The sequence below is a fragment of the Triturus cristatus genome, chromosome 3_1 (genome assembly GCF_964204655.1).
Source record: "Triturus cristatus chromosome 3_1, aTriCri1.1, whole genome shotgun sequence".
Classification (NCBI taxonomy): domain Eukaryota; kingdom Metazoa; phylum Chordata; class Amphibia; order Caudata; family Salamandridae; genus Triturus; species Triturus cristatus.
The window spans coordinates 753,533,031-753,546,345 of NC_140583.1; positions in this window are offsets into that span (position 1 = coordinate 753,533,031).

Consider the following 13,315-nt stretch of genomic DNA (forward strand, 5'->3'; position numbering starts at 1 on the left):
GAAGATCTTGAGCAAGCTGCCATTTCAGGCAGTAGCAGAGACTTTTGGAAAATAGTAAATGCCCCACACTTTAAAGATCCCATCGATTCTTCATCAGACATACATGTAGATGAAGAGGCATGGGTGAGATACGTTTAAAAAATATTTGGTCTATCAACCTCCTCAAAACCATCATTACCTAGTTCAGAACTTCTACCTCAGGGTGGGTTAATTTTTTCTATACCGGAGGTCAGAAAGGCACTGGAAGCCTGAAATCCCAGTAAGGCACCGGGGCCCGACGGGGTTCCAATTGACCTCTTCCAGGACAATTATGATGTGTGGGTCCCTCTACTAACAAATATTTTTAATAGCATTCAGATAGTAGGTCCCCTTTTATCCTAGAATCAGAGTGTAATTGTGCCTATCTATAAAAAAGAGGAGAGGGGGTCCCAAAGAACTATCACCCTATATCCCTCCTCGATATCACCGCCAAACTTATGGGGCGGGTTCTTTTGGCCAGACTGGAGATTTGGGCCAAAACCCATATTATTTTTATGAAAGCACAATATGGATTCCGTAGAGGAATGGGGACGGTCGATCAGTGCTTAAACCTCTCCTTATCCATAGGGAAATATACTAAGGCAAAAGGTGGGAATATCTATATGGCATTTATGGATCTGACCGCAGCCTTTGATTGCATCTCCCATCCAAGGCTGTCGTCTATGATGGAGGGGATGGGCATTGATCCGCTGATAATTGGTTTTATTCGTCAGTTGTACGCCAACACCTATGTTCAGTATGGCAGGAAGGGGGAGTGTACACGTCTCTTCAAAATTGAAAAGGGAGTAAGACAGGAGTGTGTTCTCACCCCGTTTCTCTTTTCCATCTACACAAACGGCGTAGAGTCCTCCCTGTCTGCTTTACCCGTGGACGTGCCTAAATTCGATCATACCCCTCTTCAGATTTTGGCGTACGCTGACGATGCAGTACTGATGGCTAGATCATGGTTAGCCTTACAATCGCTAATTTCGGCTTACTCCACCTTTATGGCCTCCCTTGACCTAAAAGTAAATAAATCCAAATCCTTTATAATTGTGGCATCAGCTGCCAGAGGAGAGAAACATCCTCATTTCCAGCTGGCAGGAAAGAAAATCGAGGTGGTTGACTCCTGTCCATACCTTGGAGACCTTTTTGATAAGGATCACTCATGGTCTTACTTAGTGGCGGCAAGAGCCCAGGGTATGCTAAGGAGCCTCAATGCTGTCAAAAGATACCCAAAGAAGCTGGGAGGTAGCACCCTGGACATAATTAAAAATATCGATTTTGCAAAAACAAAGTCCGCTACAACATATGGGGCAGGAGTTTGGGGGATGGCTAACGTCGAACCGCTACAGCAAGTGGAAGACAACTTCTTCAAAAATCGAGTGTCCTTACCGCAGTCAGCCCCAAATTATATCTTACATCTCAAATTGGGGCTCTCTTATGTGAGCGATTGCATAAGATTGGCATCAGTCTTGCTGTGGCTTTCAATATGGCAGAGGTCTGCGGTGGACCTGCCCCAAACCATTATCAGGGATTGCTGTAAATTGGATTATTACAAGGGGATCGGGTGGTTAAAATATGTAGAGGTCCAACTGAATGCCCTAGGGCTAGGAGAATTATTCCAGGACCCTGATTCCTGCAAAAGGATCACAAAGAAAAGAATAACAGACTTTTTATTCAGAGAGCAAATTATCTGCGAAAGGAAAAGAACAGTATTCTCCACTCTTCTATTGCCTATGATCTTTTTAGGTTTTTATTATCTCTCTCGAATTCATAATGCGCAGCATAGATTTATTCTACTGCGTTTTCGATTGAATATGATTCTGTTACTCTTGGGGTATCCTGAAAATAGATACATATTGGCAGATCTGTCACACTGTCCCTGTAATAACTACGCCGTGCAGTCAGACCTACACATATTACTGTTTTGTAAAAACTATTCAAATGAAAGAAAAACATTCATCCTCCCAATCCTGAGGTATCACAAGTTCAAACCGTATTGGGTGGCTGTGTATTTTTTAAAGGACCTTACGGATCCATTTGTATGCTTTTCCGTAGCTTCATTTTTGTGGGCCTGCTTTAGAAAGAGGAAAATGGTAGGACAACACCTTACTAGTAATGACTAACATTAACTTTTAACTGATTTTAAACGTTTTATGTGAATTTATTACTTTGATCATGGCAAATCTGTTGAATTCTCTTGTTAACTTTGTATACACGCTGTTTTATTTGTGGTGTAAATTTTAGGATGCTTTGTGCTTTTATGGTCTGTTTTAATAAAGATCGAATAAAGCTGTGTGAGTACTTTTCTGGACCTGTGAAGACTCTGCCAGGAAGGACAGCTGTGCTGCTGGAGGACTGACACTCTGCTGGACTGCTGCTTTGCTGGACTCCTCCCTTGCTGTTTCAGCCTGCTGCCATATTGTCCCCTGCCTGGGTGAGAGGGACTGGACCGGCATCACTTGGACCCAGAATGGCTCCAAGGGCTTGCTGACTTGCCTCCTGCTCTGAAGTGTCAGGGACCAAAAAGACTTTCATCTCTTCAGCTGCTGCTCCTGGACTCTGCCATCTGGGAGTATGCTCTGCCAAGTGGTGCCACCGCAGTTCTGAACCCTTAGAAGTGAGGCCAAGGTGCTGCTTCAATGAAATCCATGCATTCTCTCCAGAACCGGCTTATGAGCACCGTTGCATGGAACCAGCACATCACATCTATTGCCCGACCAGAACCGGTGCATTGACTCTGTTGCGAGGAACAATGATGACACTTCGCCTTCGAAACCAGCACTGTGCGACACTCGCCCTGGCTCGAGTTCTTCACATCTCCGACAAAGATGCAGAGAACTCTGCATTGCAGCCCCTGCGCTCATCAGAGCTGCTGCATCACCGCTGTTGCATGGACCAGGATCAGCCCATCTCCGCCATTGCAAGGATTAATGCCTATGCATCACTTTGACTTCACCCTGCATCTTCACCGACACAGCCTGGATCAAGGTACTTTTGTTCAGCGGGCCAACTGGGTCCCTGTATGCACCCCGAGCTCCATCGCAGTGACATGAACTATTGACTTGGTCCCTGTTCAGCGTGACCACAAAGCCCAAATACACGCTTATTGCTTCTAAGCGCTATTTTACAGTTCATTCTGTAAAAAATCATCTCAATTTCTACTTATTGTATTTTGTCATTTTGATCTGCTTTTATTTATAAAATTAAGCTCTATTGTTCTAACTAGGTGTAGAGTGTTTTGTGGTGTTTTCATTGTGTTACTGTTTGAAGTGTTGAACAAATAAAAACTTTACACATTGCCTCTTAAGTTAGGCCTGACTGCTCAGTGCCAATGTACCAGAGGGGCACTGGTTAGTTTTGGGTGTGCTTGTGACTTATCCTGACTAGGATTGTAGTTCATGCTTGGACAGGGTACATACCTCTGCCAACCAGAACCCAATTTCTAACAGAAATAAACACACTTAGAGAATAACAAAGGCGTTAACAAAGGTATGTTCACTGGGGAATGTCTAAGATAGGTCACCAATCTCATGAAAGTTACTCTTGAGGGCCTCCAAACTCTTAGGGCCCGATTCACAGAACTAACTTAAGACAAAATCCTAAACTTACTACCATTTTGGTATTCACAGAAGGCACTTACTCATTTTGGTATTCACAGAAGGCACTTACTCATTTCGGTATTCACAGAAGTTAGGAGTCCTAACTTTAGGACTCCTAAATGCCTTCTGTGAATACCGAAAGTCTTAAAATTAGGATTTTTCTCAGTTTAGTAGTAGTATAGTTAGGACTCCTAACTTTAGGACTCCTAAATGCCTTCTGTGAATACCGAAAGTCTTAAAATTAGGATTTTCTCAATTTAGTAGTCCTACTATACCACTACTAAACTGAGAAAAATCCTAATTTTAAGACTTTCGGTATTCACAGAAGGCATTTAGGAGTCCTAAAGTTAGGACTCCTAACTTCTGTGAATACCGAAATGAGTAAGTGCCTTCTGTGAATACCAAAATGAGTAAGTGCCTTCTGTGAATACCAAAATGGTAGTAAGTTTAGGATTTTGTCTTAAGTTAGTTCTGTGAATCGGGCCCTTATTATTCTAAATATGTGTGTATAACTTCTTGACATTGATGGAGACTAATATGTAATTCCATTCCCAGGCAATATCACAAAGCCTCCTGCTCAATTGGTATCTTGTAGGTATAAAGGCAATGCATGTTTCAACGGAGATAAATATTTGCCTACTTACTCAGTTATCCTTTATGAGAGTGAGGGTATTCCAGATGTAATTGAGCAACATTGGGCAAACATCTGTCTTTTGTGAGTTTTAGATAGAAAATATAGTATAGGGAGTTTTAGATCCTGAAGATGTAAATTCCTCTTCACTAAAAAAATATAGTGTAAAACCTTTCAGTATGGTTTCTTTAAGTAAAAAGTCTTTAACATCAAGAAAACTGATAGTTGTATAACATTTTCTGCCCCTTGGTTTCCTTAAGACCTGCTCATGGTTTACAAAATTCATGATGATGATATCGCCACCTTTATCAGATTTACTAATAAAAATGGACTTGTACTGTGTTAATGGATGAAAACTTTAGGAAAATCTCTGGAAACCAATTTCTGAAACACATCACCCTGATTACAAGCACTAGATGTTGGTAACAAAGCAAGAGCATAACTTAGGTCCAGTGTCTAACCCCGCTCCAACTGAAATGTTCATAGATGTAGCAATGCCTATGTGAGGGACATTGTCTTTGTTAAAGCCTAGAAAATTATATATATTTTTAAAATATTTTTATTAAAGTTTTCTGCGAACAATACAGGATGTGCAACATCACATTCAACAACAAAGCTACATGGGAATGAATATACAGTTGTTCAGATTTGCAATGATATGGTACAGCGTCAGTATTGCCACCGTGGTCACGCAAAAGCAGGTTTGACAGACCACAGAATTGTTCAGTACACATCACGGGGGTTCTCTAGAGGGGGTAATTCCACACCATCTCCCATGTCTATACCATATTATAGCCAGGAATCCCACACTTTATAGAACTTCTTCAGGTAACCTCTCACCTTATAGTTGATCGTGTGAGCAGTCATATAAAGGTTCAGGCTCGTTTTCCATTCCTGCAGAGGAAGTAGCTCCAGGGCACCCCAATGTTTGACCACATCCCGTTTCGCCACTATGAGAGCCAAGTTGCTGAAGAGAAATTTGGATCTGGGATAATCTACCTCTGTGGGTATCCCTAACGGTGAATTTGGTGTCCATTTTGCAGGTTTACTCCCAATGGCGAGAAATATTTCAATATTACTTACAACTTGAGGGCCTCATTTATGAAAATTGTTGCATCGCTGTCGTAAAACAGCGCTGCAACACTTTTCAGTGCGCCCTCCTTGCAATACCATGGATGCGCCGTATTTACTGTATCGTGCTCCATGTTGCAAGGATTGACAGATACGTCAGGAATCATGGCGTATCTGCTGGCGCAAAATTGCCGCATTGCTGGAGTGTGCCTGAACCAGACACAACTCCAGCAATTTGTCATTTTACATGGGACAAGCCCCAGGTGAAAAGACCTGCGTCATCCCTTCCGCCTGTTCCAAGCAGGCTTAAGGATCTGACGCAGTGAGGCCGTAGAAGTATCGCAGTAAAATCTCATAGATTTCACTGCGACACTTCTACAAGCCATTTCTGCGCCGGAACACACGCCCTGCATACATTATAGCTGTTGCAGGTATAATGTAGCGCAGGGGTTTTCACTTGTGTCACTTTGTAAATATGGCGCAGTGTGGCTAATTTTTCACACCGCCGCAGCGTCACATAAGTGACGCAAAGGCGGCATAAGGGCATCATAAATAAGGCCCAGGATTTTTACTTCCATGATTGCCAACATTTCAGTAATCAGTTCTATTTTCTTAGGATTAATGCTAATTCTTTTTTTTTATTTTAATGTTCTGATAAACATTCACAAATATATTTGTAATTTCTGTGTTTAACTTGTTGTGTGGGGTCATATGATAATCCTCAATTATGTGATAAATGTGCTTTACCACGATTTAGCCCCATGATTCCCTATGACAAGTGATCCAGCCCCGGATTCACTTTTATTGCATCTGTTAGCATTAAATATTATAATGATCGAAATTTAACAGCTGTGTCAATTAATATGTATTCTAAGTTCACTCATGCAAATGACGCATGCATGTGGATTTAAATGCTTACTGCGTCAAAATTCACGTCCCGCTATTTTTTGACCATTTTTCCTTCTGTAATTTTCAGCAAGTATGACTAGGAACTTTATGGTCCATTAGTAATGATGAAGTATTGTTTATTTTTGCATCTAAACTGTTTTTGTAAGTGCATCAAACGTGTTTTCATTTGTTGTTATCATTTTTTGGCGGGTGGACTATCACATCCTCTCTGGTGGAGCTGTGCCTGGGCAGTGTACTTTAGGTTTGTAGTAGAATGTGGTGCCTCAATGATTGGTGGCTCATTGATGAATATTTCATAGACTATCTGAAAGACCAAACAGATATCTACTTCCAGACCATTGTTTGATCGCTAGACTCAAGTCAGACCCTCTGGGAAGTCTTTACATCTGTACATAAGCGAAAGGCATCAACCTACTTCCAGAGAGCTGAAAATGAAAGTCTGCAGTTAAAGTTTGACATGAAGCTCTGGTGCTGACCCTGGAGAAGAAATGCCTTGACTCCAGTGACGATGACACCTTGCACAGCTTTGAGTGTAATAGGCTGTCTCTGAAACAGATTACATTAGATGAACTTTGGTTAGGGGGACAGTATCCCAGATATATGTGCATAAATACGTGGACAAAGTTGGGAAGCCCCTGCACTCATCGTGCAGAGGCATTTACACATGTGGGGGAGAGTGTATCTCCCAAGAGAAAGCTATTTACAGAACCTAGAGACATGAAGGGGCAGATTTACGAGCCCCCTGCGCCACCAGTACGTCACTCTTTGTGACGTACTGGAGGGGCAGTTCGCTTCTTCATATTTACAGGGAGAGGAAAAGCCACCCTGCGTGACTTTTCCTCTCCTTGTAAATATCGCCCCTTCACACGCAGCACTTTGCATGCAAGGGGCGTTCCATGGGTGTTGCTGTGGGTGTTCCCACGCAACACCTATGGAACAAGACACATTTCCTGATTTACGAGGAATTGTAAATCTGGAAATGCGTGTGAATGCTACACCTCCCCAGGGGAGGCGTAGTGAGGCGCAACGAGGAGAAATGTTTTCCTTTCTCCTCGTTATTTCCTCTTTCAAAGCGTGCTGCATTCTACAGCACGCATTGTAAGAGGAAAATGCCTGTTGTGATTGTTTTTGTGCAGGAAGGTGCCCCTTCCTGCACCAAAACAATCTCCCCCATTACGCAGGCATCCTTGCACCATGGTGCAAGGGTGCCTGCGCCGGCGCATGGCTGCAGTTTGTGTGCCAGCACAGGAGGAAGCACAGGAATGCGACATATTATTGTAAATATGTCACATTCCTGTACTTCGGAAGTGCCGCAGCGTGGCGCAGCCAAAGGGCTTGCATTGTTGCGCTGCAGCTCTTCCCTGTAGATCTGCCCCGAACTCTCTTTGTGCTAGCTTTTATCAGGCCATATTCATGCCATAGGGATGGTGATCATCCTGACCTCAAGAGTTTCCTGCATGATCTGCATGCGCTCCCAACTGGGACCCTCTAACAGGTCAAGAGCAACTTGCGTGAGGCAGAAACCTTGAAGGGATAGGTGTAGAGGTCCTAAGTCAACTTCGAACAGGCAAGACTAGCACTGTGCAAAAACCTCTCCCCTGTAAATCTACCTTGCATGTTGGAGATCTTGAGGGTATCGACCTGCTGATTCTTGTGGTGATCTCCAGGCATGACTGTCAAGGCGAGTTGTGCATCTCATATAGGCCCATCTTGCTGATTTAAGCTGATGCTAAAGTTTCAGCCAGAGTACTGGCTAATCAGTCACTAAGAGTGATAGAGCATCTCGTCCTCGAGGTCAACCCATAACACTTGGAAATTCCCCAATCGATGGGTACCGGCCCCTAAAGTGGTGAAGCATCTTGAGGTAAATGGAAAAAGCCTTCAATACAGGTCAGTTGAACTACTTATTCACCACCTTGCCGTTTTTCTAACTATGTGAAGGTCGTTTATACACAACCTAGGCCAGGGTATGGCTATGCGGTATCTTGTCACACAATTTCATATTGGGAAGTGCACAGAAAAGGGTCTTACACTTTCCCCTCTCCTCTTGCGCTGCCAATAGAGACCTTAGTTGATTTGCTTCATAATGATGTCTCCTTCTAAGGCTTCCAATGGGCTCTATTGTGAAAGATCAGTGGGGCATATTAACAAGGCAGCGCGATAACATTATCGCCGCTTTTGCGGTCGTTTTCGGCCCAAAAGCGGCGATAATTTTATCACCTTATCAGCAAAGACACGCTATTGCGTGTTTTGCTGACTTAGCGCCCATTTCCAGCACGCCTAACTTTGCATCGCTAATGAGATGCAAAGTAGGCGTGGCTGTGAAACCAACTAGGGAAAATATCGCGAAGGCAGCTTTGCGATATTAACAAGGAAGGGTAGCGATTTTTTAAATTGCGTTAAGTATGCCTTAACGCAGTCCTGGCTAAGGCATACTTAACATGGGGGGTTGATTCTGTGGCTAAGACCACAGGCCCTATCATCTAGGATATTGCCGTTTTCCACCATGGAAAACGGAGTTATCCACACTATCTCTGGAATTTTTATTGCCTCGGAGATGCGCGTTGCTGATAACGCGCTAACCGGGCGATAAATTCCAGAGATAGCTGCCGATAAATATGCAAGCGCTAAGCGCGCTTTGCGATATGTATCGCTGGCCCCTGTTAATATGCCCCAGTGTTATTATATTTTAGCTGTCCTAAATGGTCCTGTCCTCTGGCAATGCAGGTGCCTAAAGGTTTTTGGGAGAACTCTCGAAACTCCATGCGACCTGGACTAAATCAATCTTGTTTACAGTTTAGGGTGATGCCAAAGCACGGCCTGTGCCTCATGACGAAGAGTGGAGTAGCTGGTGCCCTAAAAACACTGGTCATTCATTACTGGAGGAAACCACACAGCTAAGGTCTTCATGCACAAAAGAACATCTTGGAGGAATCTAGCCCTCGTTAAACACTATAGCTTGGAGGCATGCCTACTATAAGCGAACATCTCCTGAGATCCTTACAGGAGAGATAGTGCTCTCTGGACTCTTTATTACTTACAACGTTTCCAGAAGAAAATCACACTGACAGAATTCCCTAGTGGATAAAAGGTTTTGTTGGATGGGAAAGAAGCATTCACTGCTTGGGTTTTCTACGGGAGATAAATATTGCTCTCACTTTCTGCTGTGAAATGTCACAATTTTGCTTCTATACCCATGTTTCTGCTGCTTGTGTCACATTGGCCAAGGCTTATGGGTGTTTCAGCTGCCTCCTATCCTGTCAGAAAAGTCTGGGTAGGCTTATGAAGTCCTCTTTCTCAATCAGGCTGCTCTAGCTTGTACTAGCACTATGAGTCTTCCATACCTCACAATGATGGTGATAACGACAATGATAATGCTTGGCTGGATTGCAGCTATGGTAGTACTGATGCTGAGCTTTCAACCAGAACTTGAGCTATTGGACGTCATTCGCTAACTGAATTTGCTTGTTTACTGCACCTGCTGCACTTGGAGTCAGGTGGCCTGTTTTGCTAAGCAATAGGCACAGGTCATAGGTTTGTTACCCACGCCTGACCTTCCTGACCATGGTGGTTCAGCCTACACTTTCAAACCAGGACATGTTCCAGTGAAGCTAGCTGTTTGGCTGCAGCCTAATGACCATGGCTGCATTGGGTCTACCTGCTCTAATGGTAGCACTTGTGATCGATCGAGAGAGAGGATGAGGAGCGTGTGTGTGTGTGCGCATGTGTGTGTCTCAGTGACATAGTGTACCCTCTTAAACAACACCTCTAGTGTGAGGCAGACTTTAGGATTTTAGCTTTGTTGACTTTAGGAACTAGAAAGTAAGGGCAGAAACACTCACAGATATAAAGGCTTGCTTAGGGACGAGGTTGTGGGATGTGTACAAAATGTCAGTATATTTTCATATTCAAGTTTGGCGCGCCTATCCTTCAAGGCACATCATTTCCGTTGGAATTTAACCCGGCTCAGCAATGAATTTAACGTAAATAAAAGAGTCGTGACATCATGTCCATTACCACTTAGAAACTGTTTAATTGTAAAGCTCACAAAATTCACCTATCTTCAATTTTGATACAAGAAACGCAATAGAATAAAGTGATCTGTTGTTCCAGGGAGCGATTTATTTGAGCTAGAAAAAGCTTTCTGCATTAACCAGTTTCCAAAGCTTAGACAAGAATATGAAAAAGGTTTTAATTCATATATCTATAGAGGCTGCATATGCTTCCAGAAACGACACAAAGCCTAAATGATGTATTGATGCAGAAAGCTTCATTATGATAGGCAGAGTATTTCCTTACAAAACGAAAAATGACACAGCAACATAAGAGAAACAAAAAAATCCTCATTATGGAATTGTCCTCTGTGAAGGATTAAGGAATGGCAGCGTTTTAGAGGTACAGCTCAGGTCTAGTTTCTCAAGAGATATCAAAATAAATAGCAAAGATTAGATTTTGGTATTCACAGAAGGCACTTACTCATTTCGGTATTCACAGAAGTTAGGAGTCCTAACTTTAGGACTCCTAAATGCCTTCTGTGAATACCAAAAGTCTTAAAATTAGGATTTTTCTCAGTTTAGTAGTAGTATAGTTAGGACTCCTAACTTTAGGACTTCTAAATGCCTTCTGTGAATACCGAAAGTCTTAAAATTAGGATTTGTCTCAATTTAGTAGTCCTAAATTTAGGACTCCTAACTTTAGGACTCCTAAATGCCTTCTGTGAATATCGAAAGTCTTAAAATTAGGATTTTTCTCAGTTTAGTAGTAGTATAGTTAGGACTCCTAACTTTAGGACTCCTAAATGCCTTCTGTGAATACCGAAAGTCTTAAAATTAGGATTTTTCTCAGTTTAGTAGTAGTATAGTTAGGACTCCTAACTTTAGGACTCCTAAATGCCTTCTGTGAATACCGAAAGTCTTAAAATTAGGATTTTTCTCAATTTAGTAGTCCTAAATTTAGGACTCCTAACTTTAGGACTCCTAAATGCCTTCTGTGAATACCGAAAGTCTTAAAATTAGGATTTTTCTCAGTTTAGTAGTAGTATAGTTAGGACTCCTAATTTAGGACTCCTAAATGCCTTCTGTGAATACCGAAAGTCTTAAAATTAGGATTTTTCTCAATTTAGTAGTCCTAAATCTAAATTTAGGACTACTAAATTGAGAAAAATCCTAATTTTAAGACTTTCGGTATTCACAGAAGGCATTTAGGAGTCCTAAAGTTAGGAGTCCTAACTATACTACTACCAAACTGAGAAAAATCCAAATTTTAAGACTTTCGGTATACACAGAAGGCATTTAGGAGTCCTAAAGTTAGGACTCCTAACTTCTGTGAATACCGAAATGAGTAAGTGCCTTCTGTGAATACCAAAATGAGTAAGTGCCTTCTGTGAATACCAAAATGGTAGTAAGTTTAGGATTTTGTCTTAAGTTAGTTCTGTGAATCGGGCCCACTATATCCTATTTTTCACTTTATTTGAAGACACCTCTCAGCAATAGCCATCTAACTCTTCCCATTCTGTATAGAAAGCTCTCAGCTGTGCATCTATAAATGCAGCAGTGTGACACTGCCTAGGCGGTCGCCTTTATGGTGGCGGAAACAACAACAATAAAGAAGTAAATTTCAAAGCAAGTTTATTAAGTAGCCAAAAGACAGGTGAAGCAAATTTACATGTCCTGTTAGCTTTAGTTAGGTGCTAGAGTTTATCTTCGGCGCCTTCTACTATTTTCCTGCTGAGCTGCCCATGTGCCCTCTTGGGGGATGCACGCGGTGCCCACACAACCGCACTCATCAACGCTGACGTAGGAGAAGCTGATGCTGGTGCCATCCTCACAGACCAGTTCTGCTGTCTTATTGCTTTTCTTCAGCTCCTGGCAACAAGAACATTTATTCTCCATTGTTCTAGTCATGGAGGCGAATCTGTCCAGCAAAAGGAATAGAAACAACAGGTTTAAAAAAGTTACAGTAACAAATGTGCAAAATACATAGTTATAGATACTGTGATAATTCAATTAATTTAGCACAGAGGAGTAATATTTAGGGCACAGTGCATGAAACGATTGCATTTTTCCCTGTAATAATGTGACATGGGGAAGAATTTGCAGTTCCAGTGGGTGTATGAGAACAGAGATAAAGGAATGAGTGAAACTACAAGTAAGAAGGAGATAACCTGATACAGCTGTAAGTGAGACCCCATTCACAAGGGAGGTTAAGTAATCTAGAGACATTCATTGACGTGCATTAGGTAGGTGATGTGAATATTAGTAATACTTCATTGAAACATACAAATATATTGATGAAGTGTCAGTGATAATAAACTGACTTAGATGCCACTGAAGTGTCAAGAATCAGTGTAAAGGGGATGAGCGAGACTCGAGGGGAGTATCAGGGATTAGTGGGAAGGGAATGAGTGGGACTCCAGTGAAGTGTGCCTGGGCTCAGTGAAAAGGGAAAGAGTGGGACTCCAGTGAAGTGTGCCTGGGCTCAGTGAGAAGGTAATGAGTGAAACTCCAGTGAAGTGTGCCTGGGCTCAGTGAGAAGAGAATGAGTGGGACTCCAGTGAAGTGTGCCTGTGCTCAGTGAGAAGGGAATGAGTGGGACTCCAGTGAAGTGTGCCTGGGCTCAGTGAGAAGGGAATGAGTGGGACTCCAGTGAAGTGTGCCTGGGCTCAGTGAGAAGGTAATGAGTGAGACTCCAGTGAAGTGCGACTGGGCTCAGTGAGAAGAGAATGAGTGGGACTCCAGTGAAGTGTGCCTGGGCTCAGTGAAAACGGAAAGAGTGAGACTCCAGTGAAGTGTGCCTGGGCTCAGTGAGAAGGGAATGAGTGGGACTCCAGTGAAGTGTGCCTGGGCTCAGTGAGAAGGTAATGAGTGAGACTCCAGTGAAGTGTGCCTGGGCTCAGTGAGAATAGAATGAGTGGGACTCCAGTGAAGTGTGTCTGTGCTCAGTGAGAAGGGAATGAGTTGGACTCCAGTAAAGTGTGCCTGGGCTCAGGGAGAAGGTAATGAGTGAGACTCCAGTGAAGTGTGCCTGGGCTCAGTAAGAAGAGAATGAGTGGGACTTCAGTGAAGTGTGCCTGGGCTCAGTG